The 14,734-nt window shown below is 38.1% G+C and overlaps 1 protein-coding gene across 1 annotated transcript in view; it reads left to right on the top strand.

Moving 5' to 3' along the window:
- Window positions 1-14,734, top strand: part of SLCO5A1 (solute carrier organic anion transporter family member 5A1) — a 184,791-nt gene that overhangs the window by 154,420 nt on the left and 15,637 nt on the right. The gene's annotated exons all lie outside the window — the stretch shown is intronic.

The raw sequence follows: 14,734 nt of genomic DNA, 5'->3' as shown, positions 1-14,734 counted from the left end.
TCGCTGTCAGAAAATACTAGTTGTATATTTCTCTTCATCTCATTTTCTTCTGTTTATCCTTTTCTCTCTTTTTATACTGTCCCCCCCAAAAAAGTTTATTTTGATTCAGCCACTGCCTCCCTTAATTCTCCCTCCCTTTATTATATGCCCCTTTCTCTTATCCCTTTCTCCTCCTATTTCCCTATTCATTAAGATAGATTTCTGTAAACAGCTGGGTGTGTATATACATTCTTCCCTCTTTGAACCAATTCTGATGAGAGTGGGATTCAAGCAGAGCAGTATAGACTGTTCCCAGTCAAAAGAAATAACAGAAGCTGAGCTTTGGCAGAAAAGAGAAAATTCCAGGATGGCTATTGGGCCATCTCAGAGGGTGGTGTGAGACAAGGGCTGTACATAACTTTTTAAGTACCAAGGAATGTTCCAGATAAGGATTTGCTCTTTCCAGAAATTCCATTCAAATGTGCCTATTCAATAACAGATGCTGTAATACAATATACTCTTTTATTTCTCTTACCTAACTACTTCCTGTATCCTGATTTTTGCCTTGAGCAAAAAGAGGCCAGGGGTTAGTTTTTATTGCTGTTTAGTTGTTTTTCAGCCCCATCCTCTTCGTGATCTTATTTGGGATTTTCTTGGCAGAGATACTGGAGTAGTTTGGCATTTCCCTCTCCAGCTCATTTTACAGATGAGGAAAATGAGACAAACACGGTTAAGTGACTTGCCCCGGGTCATACTGCTAGTGTGTGTCTGAGGCTAGATTTGAACTCAGGAAGATGAGTCTTCTTGATTCCAGGCCCGGCACTGTATCCATTGTACCACCCAGCTGCTCCAGGGGTTAGTTAGAGGTGGATATAAATTAAATTTAGAGCAGAATCAAATTTCTGCCTGAATGTTAGGAATTTTCCTAACTTGAGGCTCTGAGCTATCATGATCATACTACTAACATTTGGTTTGACATAAACTCCATATAAAACCACTGAGGAGGGGACCACCTGAATGAGAGGGCCTATATTGCCCCCAGGCTACAAAGTAAGCTAATTCTTGTAACAGCATGTGGCTGATTAAATCTCCCCAGAGAAAGGAGAACAGAAAGGACAGGACCTGATTAGAGAAAAGTTCACACCCTAAACAGCTCCCTAGGGAAGAGACTGGAAAGGTCTCAGAACATTCAGTTCTGTCCCTATCTAGTGGGGAAGATGGAGTAGAAAGTGTAACTTGGTACCTGCAGCCAATGTTATGCTCTACAGCTATACCCACTGGTCACATTTACACTAAAGACACACACATACTCTCACACACAGAAATAAATACTGCATTAAATTAATTTTTGCTAAGAAGGTTTGCCCCCACTTCATGAGAATGGTTATTTTCTATTTAAACAACCTAGTGGCAACACTGACCTCTCTCTGCTAGATCAATGCCCTTATCAAAAAAGATTTCATCCCTTTTCCCCTTTGCCCTTTCAGTTTAAGTTTGAAACCTAATATAATAAACAAAGACATCATCTCTGCTGAAACAGGTGGTTTGCTTTCAGGCATTTTTGCCACTGTATTACAAGCAGAAGCCTGACATGTAGCCTTCTGTGATTCAGGCTAGAAATAAATGGAATGTTTATAGTTTTCTGGAATAGAAAACTCAACTAGCACATCTGATTGAAACATTTCTGTTTGCTGTGTACTATATTCAGAAATTTGAATTATTTTACATTTTATTTAACTTTTGTATGTGCCTTAAGGATCCTAATCAGAACCCCCTCCCCACCACTCTCTACCACATATCTGTGTTACAAACTGTTAAGTGGCATAGTAAGGGCAGCTAGGTGGCATGGTGGGTAAGATGCCAGGCCTGGAGTAAGAAAGATTCATCTTCCTGAATTCAGACCTGGCCTCAGACACTTACGAGCTGTGTGACCCTGAGAAAATCACCTAAACTTGTTTCCCTCAGTTTATTCATCTGTAAAATGAGCTGGTGAAGGAAATGGCAAAACATTCCAGTATCTTTGCCAAGAAAACCCCAAGTGGGGTCACAGAGAATAAGACACAACTGAAAAATGACCTAACAACAACAAAAGGAGGTGGCATAGTAGATAGGCTGCTTCACCTAGAGTTAGGAAGGTCTGAGTTCACACTAGCTGTTTGACCCTGGACAAGTCATTATCGACCTCAGTTTCCTCATCTGTATATTTCCTCAAATTTTGGTCCAGGACCCCCCAAATAAAAATGTTACATATTTCTATAATAATAATCTATAAAACTTTTATAGATTTCAAAGAAATCTATAGAATAGAATAACACTGCGATCCCTAGCCTACGATAATAATAAAGCTTAACCCTAGTTGAAGTTTTGCTTTTTGTTCCTGTATTTTTTAGGACTTTTACCTTAAGTTTATTGAACAAGTTTCTCCAGTAGAATGTAATCTCTTTGATGGTGGGGACTATTTTTCATTTTTGACTCATAATAATAGCTAACATTTTTATAGTGCTTACTACATGCCAGGCACTGTGCTAAGTGATTTATAATTATTATTTCATTTAATCCTCACAACAGTTCTGGGAGGTAGGTGTTATTACTGTTCCCATTTTAAAGAAGAGGAAACTGAGGCAAAGAGGGCTTAAATGATTTGTCCAGTGTCATATAGCTCTTAAGTGCCTAAGGCCACATTCGAACTCAGGTTTTCTTGATTCCAGGCCCAGCATTCCATCTAGTGCCTTCTATTCAGTAAGTGTTTAATAAATATTTGTTCAGTTAAACTGAACTTTTTACATTGAAGAAGCCACAGTAAAGCATTTGTTTTACCTCCAGAGCCAATTGCTTACAGAAGAGCATAGAGTTGAAGGAAATGGATAGTGAAATGTCAGCCAAATGTATAGCAGGGATTCTTTTTTTTTTGGAGGTGGGGAGGCAAGGCAATTGGGGTTAAGTGACTTGCCCAACACCACACAGCTAGTAAGTGTCAAGTGTCTGAGGCTGGATTTGAACTCAGGTCCTCCTGACTCCTGGGCCGGTGCTCTATTCACTGTGTCACCTATCTGCCCCCATATAGTGGGGATTCTTAACCTGGTGTCCATTGAACTTTTTTTTTTTTTGAGGCAGTGGGGTTAAATGACTTTCCCAGGGTCACACAACTAGTGTGTTGTGTCTGAGGCTGGATTTGAACTTAGGTCCTCCTGACTGTCATTCCATGGAACTTTTAAAACATTTTTAAAAATTGTATTTCAACATAATTGGTTTCCTTTGCAATTCTATATATTTTATTTTATATATTTAAAAAGCATTATTCTGAGAACAGGTCAGGAAGTTTCCCCAGACTGACAAAGGGATCCAGAAACAAACAAACAAAAAGGTTAAGAAGCCCAAATATCCCAGACCACTTTTTAAGTGGTTATACAAACCCCCTAGAGTTCATCTCTTCTCACATCAAAACCCAGCAACCTTTGCAGGTGCTCCCCTACTGCTGGCTGAATTGAAACAGTTGTTTTTGTGTTTTAAGATGTCCAGGATGTTGGAGTTTATAGTCAGCGGATGCAGACAGAAGGTGAATCAAACTTCCTAATTAAAACTACAGGGGAAACTCTAGGTGCTGAGAATATAATTACTTGAATTGGAAATGAGTCAGTATATCAGCTGGAGCCTGAATAATGAAAAATCATCAAAAGCTCAGGTCTGAATCCTCCAAGTGTCTTAGATGGTAATGACAGTAAAATCACAAAAGGATACTATTTCCATATCGGTGCCAAAGAAATAAGTCTGATTATTGAATCATCTAAACTACTTTCCCCAAAATTTTGTTACCTTACCTCAGCACTGGTTTCTGATTATGGAATATGATCAGCTATTACTTTTTTGGTAATGCTGCAGTAGATAGTCTGTTGGAGACCACATGCTTCTCACTGAAGAAGATAAATGGAGTTGGCTTAAATATACTTAAGTTTTAATAGCTTTTTTCCTAAATACTTAAGAAACTTTTTTGCAAGGCAAAAAAACAAAATGTTGACCTTGTTAGATAATTATATTTTGGTAGGGAAAACTGGATTTATACTCCGTAGATTTGGCAAATGAGAAGATGGTATCCTCCATCTGCCTATCTCTCTGTCTTTCTGTCTGTCTCTGTCTCTTTCTCTGTGTCACTATCTCTCTGTCTCTCTTTTTCCCTTGATAACAAATGTAAGGACTTTATTTTACTAATATCTTCACGCTAGATTTGATCTCATGGATTTAGTTTGACTCTCTTTTTAAAGATGAGGTAATAATGTAGTGGCAGAGTCCATATGGACTAAAAATTAGGACTCCTGACATTTAGTTCTATTACATCGCACTGACTCTTTGTAGTTGGGCAGTACAGCTTCTATAATCCTATGTGCTAGTCCTCATAGTTGGACAGCTTTTCCTTCCTGATCTCTTTTAAATTCACTCAGTTCAAGGCATTCTACTAGTTAGGAAGACCTCAGTTCAAATCTGGCCTCAGACATTTACTAGCTGTGTGACCCTGGGCAAGTCACTTAACTCTGCTTGCATTGAAACAGCTGAACAACAGTAGTCTTCTCTATCAATGTGCATCCCGTTGTACCAATCCCATTTCTCTTTTCCACTGTTCAAATCAAGCTGATATGATATAACCATTCAATGGCTTGCACATGATGCTTCATTTTAAGGCAAATCTGTATAGTGACAAAAAAAGTTTTTTTTTTTTTTGGTCTTACAGTTGTTAATTTATGCTTTAGGATTATCTGTGCTGTTGTTAGTCATATTTTTGGATTAGATTAGCTAGCTATATATTTAGTCACCTGTAGCAATTGCCAGATATATTTGGAAATAAAAGCAAAAGCCTTTTATTCATGAGGAAAATTAGACTTATAATGGATTATGGAGGGTCTCAAGATCATACCATATTAGGATTAGTTAAAGAAATTGGGAATATTTAGCCTGGCAAAAAAGAAAGGAAATATGGCAGTTTAAATGTTTTAAAAGCTATTATGGGGAAGAAGGATTAGCTTTTGTTCTGCTTGGTCCTAGAGAACAGAACTAGGAGTGATGGACAGAAGTGACAGAGACAAATTTAAACTTGATAAAAGGAAATTTTTTTCTAACACTTGGAGCTATCCCAAAGTGCAATGGGCTTTCTTTGGAGGTGGTAGATTCCCCATCATGGTAGATCTTAGTATAGTTTCATTTCCTCTATATGTGGGTATATATATCCTTTAAATACCTGAACATAGCTATCCTAGTTCTCCCTACACTCCCATCTCCCTCCCTCTCCCCAGTCTTCTTTTCTTCAAGCTCCACAAGCCCAGTTCTGTAAACTAATATTCTCATGGCATGTTCTCCAAGCAAAAACAAGGCATGTTGGAGAGGGGATTTTTGCTTAGCTAACAGTTGGATCAGATGGCTTCCTACTAAGGTACTTCCAATTTGGAGATTCTGTGAAAGTCAAACATAGTAGATGCTCCAGAAATGGATGTTGAATTGAATTCCATTTTATTTTCAGAGTTCCAAGAGAGGCATGAGGTTTGAGTCATCTCCTGTTCCACTTGACATCTTTCCTGGGCATTAAAATGATTTAACTATGGCCTCATCATTTACTTGTGTCAAAGTTAAGAAACCATGTGTACCCTCCATAAAGACAGATCCAAGTCAGACCTAAAGATAACAATCTAATCTTACATAGTCAGCTTTGTTTAAGAACAAAAGCAGAAAATGCTGTTGTGTATCATTGCAGCATCTTGTTGGCTAGGCAAATTGCAGGCATTTTTTTTTTCTTTCTGAGCTTTGCTGACTGAAAAGGGAAAGATCGCTTGATATTTCTATAGCTTTAGGGTTAGTTAACTGTTTTGAATTCCATGAAAGAAATGCGAAAGCTTTTCCTCTTCAGACTCAGTGGAAAGCTTGTGATTTTAATTAAGTCCCTTGTAGTGTTAAGCAGATATGTACCAGGAATCCAGATGTTGTAGAGAATTCTAGCTTCTAGTAAGTTAATAACATGGTTCACAAAATTCCTACTGTAATTGGAAGTGTGTAAAATTTTGAGGTCCTTATTTTTCAGTATGAGCAAGATTTTCTCAGATGTTTTTAACTATTTTCATAAAACTATTTAAAATCCATGTTTAAAGCCCATATTTAAATTTTGTTCATATGTTTTATAAGAAATATACATTTTGGGGTTTGCATCACAGATTACTAATGAATATCATCGGTATTAAATATTCTGAGTCTGCTAATTGAAGTCCTAATGTATATAAATTTCAAATCACTGCCACCTTTGTAGTTGCCAGTCAGAAAATCACTGGGAGGGGGAATTGGAAAAAGACCACCTTCTTTTTGTAGAGAAAGTAAGAATAGAACTCTTAAACTCAGCACAACTTCATATGGCTATTTCTATGTCTCATTTTTCTCTGTGTGCAGAGGAACAGAAAGAAACTCTGACATTAGAAAAGGCAAAGTAAGACCTCTATGATTAATAAGGAGCAGTAACAGAAAAAGATATTCATTCATACTAGAGAAAGCAAAATTCCTGGTAAATGGAGCAAGCTGGATGGGAGAAGTCTTTGACTACAAATTTACCTTTTATAGTGGTGGCAAGGTATCTTGAAAAGAGTACTGGGTTTAGATTTGCATATACAAACTATATACAATATACATATATATGTATATGTACATACGATCTCACTCCAGTGATTTCTGCCTAAGCTGGTATAGTTCCATCAGTCAGTCAATTGGCATTTATTAAGCAGCTACTATGTGTTGGGCACTGTGCTGAGTGGTGAAGACACAAACCAGGAAATAATTAACAGAAGTAAAGGTGTTGGAATTAAGATGGATTTGGAAAGGCTTCCTGTAGAATATGGGGTTTTAGCTGGTACTTAAATGTGGCCAAGGAAGTCTGTAGGTGGAGCGTTCCAGACATGGGGGAAAGCCAGAGAAAACGCCCAGAGGTGGAGTGTCATGTTCATGCAACAGCCAGAAGGCCAATGTTACTGGATCAGAGAGTATTTGTGTGTGGGTGTGTGGATGGGGGGAGTAACGACAGGGCTGGAAAGATAGGCGAAGGGTAGATTATTGAGGACTTTGAATGACAGCATTTTGTACTTGATTCTGTAGGTGACAGGCAGTCAATGGAATTTGTTGAATTGGGGGGTGGGGGGATTGTCACATGGTCAGAACTGTGGTTTCTAGAACTTAAGGAAAAGAAGTAGAGACCTGAACTCCTAAAATCAAACCATGGGGTTTATTAATAATCCACAAACCATCTGTGGTCATGTGTATAAAAAGGATGTGGTGCTAATCAGCTTTGATGGCCACCTAATTTTTCAGCGTTCTGTTCTGGTCTTTGAGAGGGAAAGCAGCCTTGAGGTAAATTCTAGGTAAACTGGGTAAACTAGCCCTGTCCAGACATATAGCTGGGTCCAGGTGGCAGTGACAGTGTGTGAGGGTAGTGTTACCCTGCTAAGCAGGACAAAGGGAACTGTAATCTTTTGCAAATGCACAAAACTAAAGTAAACAGACCTCAGGCAACTTTTGAACACAGTAGTCATGAATAAGCTGGATAAGAATGCACACTAGGCTTGGTACAATTTCTTTGGTGTCAGAGGATACCATTTGCCTACACATCGGTTATTCTACCTGTTTCTTTCTACCTATTCTTCTCCCCTTCCCCACACTCCACTATCCTAGAGAAGGGACTCAGGATGGCCTTTTTATTTCATTATGTGTTCAGGTCCTGATCACTTCATGCCTGTTCCAATAGCCTGCTGGTTGGTCACCCTGCCTCAAGTCTCTTCCTACTCCAGTCCATCCATCACTCAGCTATCAAATTGATTTTCCTCTCTATGTCACCTCTTCCTTTCACCTCCCCCTGCCCCCACTCAGTTAATTCTAGTTGCTTCCTATCACCTCCAGCTTAAAATACAAAATCCTGTTTGGCTTTTAAAGGCCTTCAAAACTCATGCCCTTCCTACTTTCTAGTCTTACTTTCCTCCATGTACTCTGTGGCCCAGGGACACTGACCTCTTTATTGTTCCTTCTTCCTGATTCTGTGCATTTCACTGGCCATTCCCTTTGCCCCTCTCCCTCCTGTCTTCTATCCTTGGCTTTCTTCAAACCCCAGCTAAAATCCTACTTTATGCACGAAGCCTTTTCCGTTCCCCATAATCCTAGTGCCTTCCCTCAGAGATTATTTCCAGTACACACACAGATACATAAATGTATATATACACAGATATACGTAATGCATAGTTGTTTGCATAATGTCTCTGGCATTAGACTACGAACTCTTTGAAAGCAAAGATTTAAAAAAAAAATCATTCTTTTTATCCCCAGGACTTAGCACAGTGCCTGGCACTAAGAAGGTACCTAATAAATGCTTGTTGAATGGATTTGTTGACTGTGTACCTCCTAATGGGACAGTGATCCTCCCCAATGGAATACAAGCTCCAGAACCTATGACCTGAGAGTTGACATTTTATAATTGAATGGCTTTTTGATTCCAAGTCAAAAATTTAGGCTGAGGTAGAAAATAACATTCTAATCAAAGTGTTTGTATAAGATTAATACTATAATGCATTGAGGCAGGAATTGGATTAGAAAGATGACCTTTCTTGTCAAATTCTACTCTCCAGTGCTCTATTTTTACCATTCTGGTTAGAGATTAGTCAGAAAGGTACGGATTAATGGGAAGTGAGGTGGAATGAAAGTCCTCAGGACTAGAAATGAAAAGTTAGCATTTCTGTAATGCTTTAAGGCTTACAATGTGCTTCACCTGTGCTAGATTGTTTGATCCTCACTAACAACTTCTGGAAGTCGGTGCTGTGATTATCTTCATTTTACAGAGGCTGAGAAAAGTTAAGTGATTTTCCAGGGTCACAGCCTGGTTAGAGTCCAAGGCAGTATTTGAACCCAGGTCTTCCTTTCTTCAAGTACAATACTTTCTCTATGCATTGGATGTTTAGTTGCTTTGTTTAGGGGATTTGGGGGCTGGCTTTACTACTAACAGTCAATGTATGATGTTAATCACTTAATCTCTCAGTCTTAGTTTCTTTCTTTATAAAATAAGAGTGTTGGACTTTCAATAATCTCTACAAGGTCCTTTTTATTCTAATGCTCTATGAGTCTATGAAGTTGGAAGTATTTATTTCTTTGAGAAACTTTATTTTGTACATCATATTAAGTTATTTTAGTATTTATAGATACTGATTTTAGTTTTTCTATTTTTTTATATTTTTTAAATTTTTTAAAAATTTATTTATTTATTTTTAGTTTACCGCGCACGGTTCTACATGATTTTGAGTTCCAGATTTTCTCCCCTCCCTCCCCCCTCCCTCCCCAAAACGGCATGGAATCTCATATAACTACCATGTATAACTTCGCATTGAATTAATTTGTACACTAGTCAAGTTGTGGAGAAGAATTATGACCAATGGAATGAGTCATGAGAAAGAAGAAACAGAACCAAAAAAAAACCCAAAAAACCCAAAAACAAAAACAAAAGAGAAGCAAAAAAGGCAAGCATGTAGTGCACCTCAATCTGTATTCAAACTTCACAATTCTTTCTCTGGATGAAGATAGCTTTCTCCATCGTGAGTCCCCTGGAGTTGTCCTTGCACCTTAGGTTGCTGAGAAGAGCGAAGTATGTCAGGGTTGGTCCTCACGGAATCCATATATCTGTGGCTGTGCACAATGTTCTCCTGGCTCTGCTCTGCTCACTCGGCATTATGTCGTGTAGGTTTTTCCAAGTTGTTATGAAGTCCGCATCATCCCCATTTCTTATGGCACAATAGTATTCCTGATTTTAGTTTTTAGTATTATTTTACAATTTAGGTTTGCCTCATTTAATGAAGATCTATTTTTAAAAAATTGTTGTAAATAAGGACTGGAAAATTCATGGCTGTCATCTGGATCTCGGTTCAGATGCTGTAACAACAATATTGCTAGCAGATGTTGTGGGTATGAAAGACCAACAAGAGCACACAGAAAGGCTGCTAACACAGGTTCTTTGATTTGCTTTTCTAAGGAAAGCAACTTTAAGGGGGGGGTTAATAATCTCACTTTAATTAAACATACATATACCATTCACTTAGTTCAGGGGAAAAGCCAGCACCCTGAACTTCAGAGAGAATACAAACAGAAATTACAAGCATACATTATATAAAGAGAGCAAATAAACACAAATCATTCTATCCATAGCAATACATAGCTACCAGAGAGAAGCACCAACATCTGGGTTTTCAAAGCTGGGGTGGGGGGGAACTCTTTCAATGGCTACCCAGAGTCTTGTCACTAACACTCTTTCAATGAGTGTGCCCCCAAAGGCAAAACGCTAACCTCTGAGTTTATATACACTTCTTCAGGGTCAAAGGGCGTCACAACCATGCGACTCACACCCACGTGACTTAGGCCTTCCCTTGATGTAAGCAGGTCATCAAAGACTCCCCATTCAAAGGTTCCTTAGTATTGAGAAGCACTCCAAAACAAAGACAATGAAAAGTCCACTTTGTTTGCCATTACATTTGAGAAGCAAAATTCATGGAAGGTACTTGATTACCCCAGCATTCCAAAAGAGAAAACAGTAAAAAAGTCCCACCCTAATTACCAAAACAGATACAGCATGTGTTGAGTGAATGGAAGGCCTGCTTCTGAGGAAGGAAGACCTACGTTCATGTCTGGCATCTGACACATGATGGCTGTGTCAACCTGGACAAGTCACTTAACCCATTAGTTCTTCAGGCAACTCTCTAAAACTCCATGTTATGGGATTCTTTTCTGGTTCGTTTATTTTTCTGTATTTAAAGCTCTTCAAAAACTAGCCCCATTCTACCTTTCCAGGCTGTCCATTACTTTTCTTCCATCCATTTTCTGGATTAGCCACACTGTCCTTGTTCTTCACATGCAAAACACTTCATCTCCCCATCTTTGCATCAGTTTAAGAGGGTGGCTAGTGGAGAGATCCCAGGCCTGAAGTCAGGAAGACCTGAGTTTAAATCTGGCCTCAGATGCCTACTAGCTGTATGACCCTGGGAACTTCGCTTAACTTCTGTCTGCTTCAGTTTCTGCAACTATAAAATGGGGATCATAATAGCACCTAGTTCCCAGGGTCATTGTGAGGATCAGATAATATAAAAGTTGTAAAGTGGTTAGCACAGTACTTAGCACACAGTAGGCTTGCATTTCCTTCCCAATAACCTCAGTAATACTCACTAAGGACTTAGCAATAGCAAATTTGTTTCATGACATTTGCCCTGTGGTTTGTGGGACAATATTTCGAGGGACTGTTGTGAGTAGCAGGAACCTGCCATTTTGGGGAACTACATATTAAACCGATATCATGTCAGTTTCATTAGTCAGCTGGGTGAATATAATATGGCCCTGCTCTGTTCTCACTAAAAATACAATAAGACAGGAATAAAACACAGCAATCTTTCATAGACCCCATTTTTATTATGTGACAATCAACTACAAAGCATTGATTTATGAGAGTCTCAGTGACTCTTTCACTGCAACTTGCAGATTTTCATGGCTCAAGGCTCTCATTTCATGGCTCTCATTTAAAGAAATCTACTTAGGGAAGGATATTTTGTCAAAAACTTTTTTTTATCAAATGGATGTGTCTGTTTATTAGTGAAATGCCTATGTAATCTTTTCCCAAAGGAGCATCATGGCTTTCTAGCAGATCTTACTGTATCACATACCCCAAAACACATTCACTTTAGGGTAACAAGCAGTATTTGGCTGCTCCTGTTTTCAGTTTAGAATGCAAGCAAAAAAAATCCTATTCCACTGTGCTTTCTGGACCGAGAAACTTTCAAATAAGTCACTATTATCCTTAGGCATGACTTCTGTCAACTCTACTCAGGGATCAACCGTAAAAGTCAGTTCTCTTTTGGGGGTTGGATCGTATCCCCCCCTCGGATCTCTCGCCTTCCTTTCTCCCTCCCACTGCTCAGTTCTTTTGATCACAAGCCTCCTACTTCCCTTTCATTACTATTTATATTTACTATTTGGCTCTCCTACATTGATTTTCTTTGAGTGTTTCTTATTTTATAATTTCCATCAGACATCATGACCTCATCTTGTCCAGAATCAAACACATTCTGGGCTAGCCTGGAGCTGGTTTCACTTCCTGTGTGCCAGAAGGCTTTTGCCTTTCTAGAATCAGTGTGTTATATGTTTGTTCATTATTTCTCTTTCAGGTCTTCTCTCTTGACTGGATACTCATCTAGGTGCATAAATTAGAGGTGTTTAATAATTGCCTCAGAAATTAAAAATCTTAATCATTTTGCAGATGGATGAAATCATTGTAAAATAATTGTAAATCCTTATGTAAACCATAAATAAGAAAACTGTAAATCATTTTGCTGTATACATTCTAAATGGCAGTGGCAATAAATATCTTTGGAAGCTGTTAAAATTTTCCATTTTATAGGATGAATTTTTTTATTGAATAGACTTTTCATTGATCATTATTTTTACTATCAGTTTTTAAAGTGCTTGTCAGGGAGAATGGATACGTAGAAAAGAATTGTTCTGATAAAGTGCTAATATGAATTAATTCATGTAGTTATGTGGATCTTTGACAAGTTTTTCCACCCATGTAAGTAAGGGAGATGAATTAAAATAATTTATTCTTTCTTGCTTGATTTAGAAGTTTCTCTTGGTCAGATTTTGGTTTTTTTTTTTTTTTTAACTTAAGGGACTCATTTCTCAAAATGGAAAAAAGGCAAGAGCAGAAAAGCCCTTAGGAAAAAGTAATGTTTTGAGATTTCCAGTTTGATGCTTAGTTTGCTTTCTTCTTTGTTGTCAGGTCACTTAACTAAAGACATGGCCTTGCACATAACAATTCCTCAATAAGTATTTGCTGAATGAATGAATAACTTTTCTGTAAATATAACTTCTAGCTAAGAGATGGTGGGTGAAGAATTAAAAGGAAAGAAAATAATTGTGTGAGAAGAGCTATGCTGTCAGTTGAATACAAATATGAAACATCTATTAAGTGGAAGACATGGTTCGGAGTGCTCAGCCTAGCACTTCATGTGATCCCCTTTGGAATCTGCCTGATTTGTTATTTTGCCAAATCCCCCATTCTCTCCCAGGAGTGATGCTCTGAGCTTAGACATTCTTGAGGGAGGGTAGACCTAGCTCACTGCTTTCTTTATTGAATCACTGAATAGCTCTACCACTATATTGATTCCAGAGTTTTTTGAAAAAATTTTCTTCTGGTTTTTTAAAAAAAATGGGAAGAGGCTGAGGCTTTGCTGAATTCCTCTTGAGCAGTGAGAATAGTTATACAAAGGTAATTCCAAACATCGAAATGAATCCCCACCCGCTGCACAGGGGGATTATAAAGATAAACGTGAAGATTTGTGAGGGGGATTTGTGTTATTTGTGACCCTTTCATTTACACTGTTGTAGCCATTGTGTATTTTATTGGTACTGTTTATTTTGTGTTCCATCAGTTCACACAAATCTGCTCACATTTTCTGGATTCCTTACATCTGTCATTCCTGTTGTACTGGACTATTCCATTCCATTAATATGCTGTAGTTTATTTAGTCATTCCCCGAACAATGGGCGCCCACTTTGTTTTGAACTCTCTGGTCTCACAAAGAATGTTTGTGAGAATACTCATATTGGCCCCTTGTTTCTGTTTTTGACTTACTTGGTGGTGGTATTGGTGATGATAGAGGCAGATTCTTGCATCATAGGGTATGGGGAGTTTTGGTCACTTTTTTGTGCAGTTTCAAATGGGGAATCCAGAGTGATTGCACCCCTTCACAGCTTCCCAACAGAGTATCAGTGTGCTTGTCTTCTCAGGGTTCTTTCAACATAACTGCTCTCATCTTTTGTCCCTTTTTAAATTTGCATTCGTGGGGTGATCCCGCAGAGTTGTTCTTATTGACATTTCTCTAACTATTAGTGATTTGAAAGTTATTTTCATGTGGTTGCATCTAGTTGGCAATTTTTTTTTGAAAGAGGAAGAGAAGGGAATAAGCATGTATTAAGCACTTACTGTGTGTTGGGCACTGTGCTAAACGCTTTAGAAAGATTATAAACCTTATGTATTGGGAAATGGTGCTTGAGTCTGTTCTCTGATTGGAAGTATAGAGGCTTCCACTGAATTGAAAACTAGAATAAGAAAAAATTATTAGACTTGAATGTTAGAATATTAAGGCGAATATTTTTCTTGCTTCAATTCTGTGAATAAAGGCTTTGATTTAATTCAACACACATTTATTAAGCATTTACTATGAGGAATTTTATAAACACTTACTATACTATATATAGCACTTACTGTGAGGAAGATATTGTACTAGGTATGCAAACACAAAAAGGAAAAACAATTCCTGCTTTCAAGAAGCTTCCTACTTTCTACTTCAGGATACAACATAGTCAGAGATAAGTAACCACAAGATAATTTTGAAAAAAAGGAAGGACACTTAAAACTTGGGGGATCAGGAAAGACTTAGGGCAGGAGTGGCACTTGACTTGTTAGCCTTCAAAGACAACTAAAGATTGTAGGATGGAAGTGAGGAGGCATCCCTGGGCATTCTAAATGTGGGCAAAGCCATGGTTGCAGGAGATGTAATGCTGAGTTTAGGGAATGGTCCCTAGTCCAATTTGATTGAAATGTAGAGTGAAAGGGAATAGTGTAAAAGAAGTCTGGCAATATGGTGCCACATATCCCAATGGTAATAAAGACCTGAAAAAACATTTCTTTCCTAAAATCTATAATTGTAATGATCAACTA

Source organism: Trichosurus vulpecula, chromosome 1 (genome assembly GCF_011100635.1).
Source record: "Trichosurus vulpecula isolate mTriVul1 chromosome 1, mTriVul1.pri, whole genome shotgun sequence".
Lineage (NCBI taxonomy): Eukaryota > Metazoa > Chordata > Mammalia > Diprotodontia > Phalangeridae > Trichosurus > Trichosurus vulpecula.
This window is presented reverse-complemented; position numbering and strand designations above follow the sequence as displayed.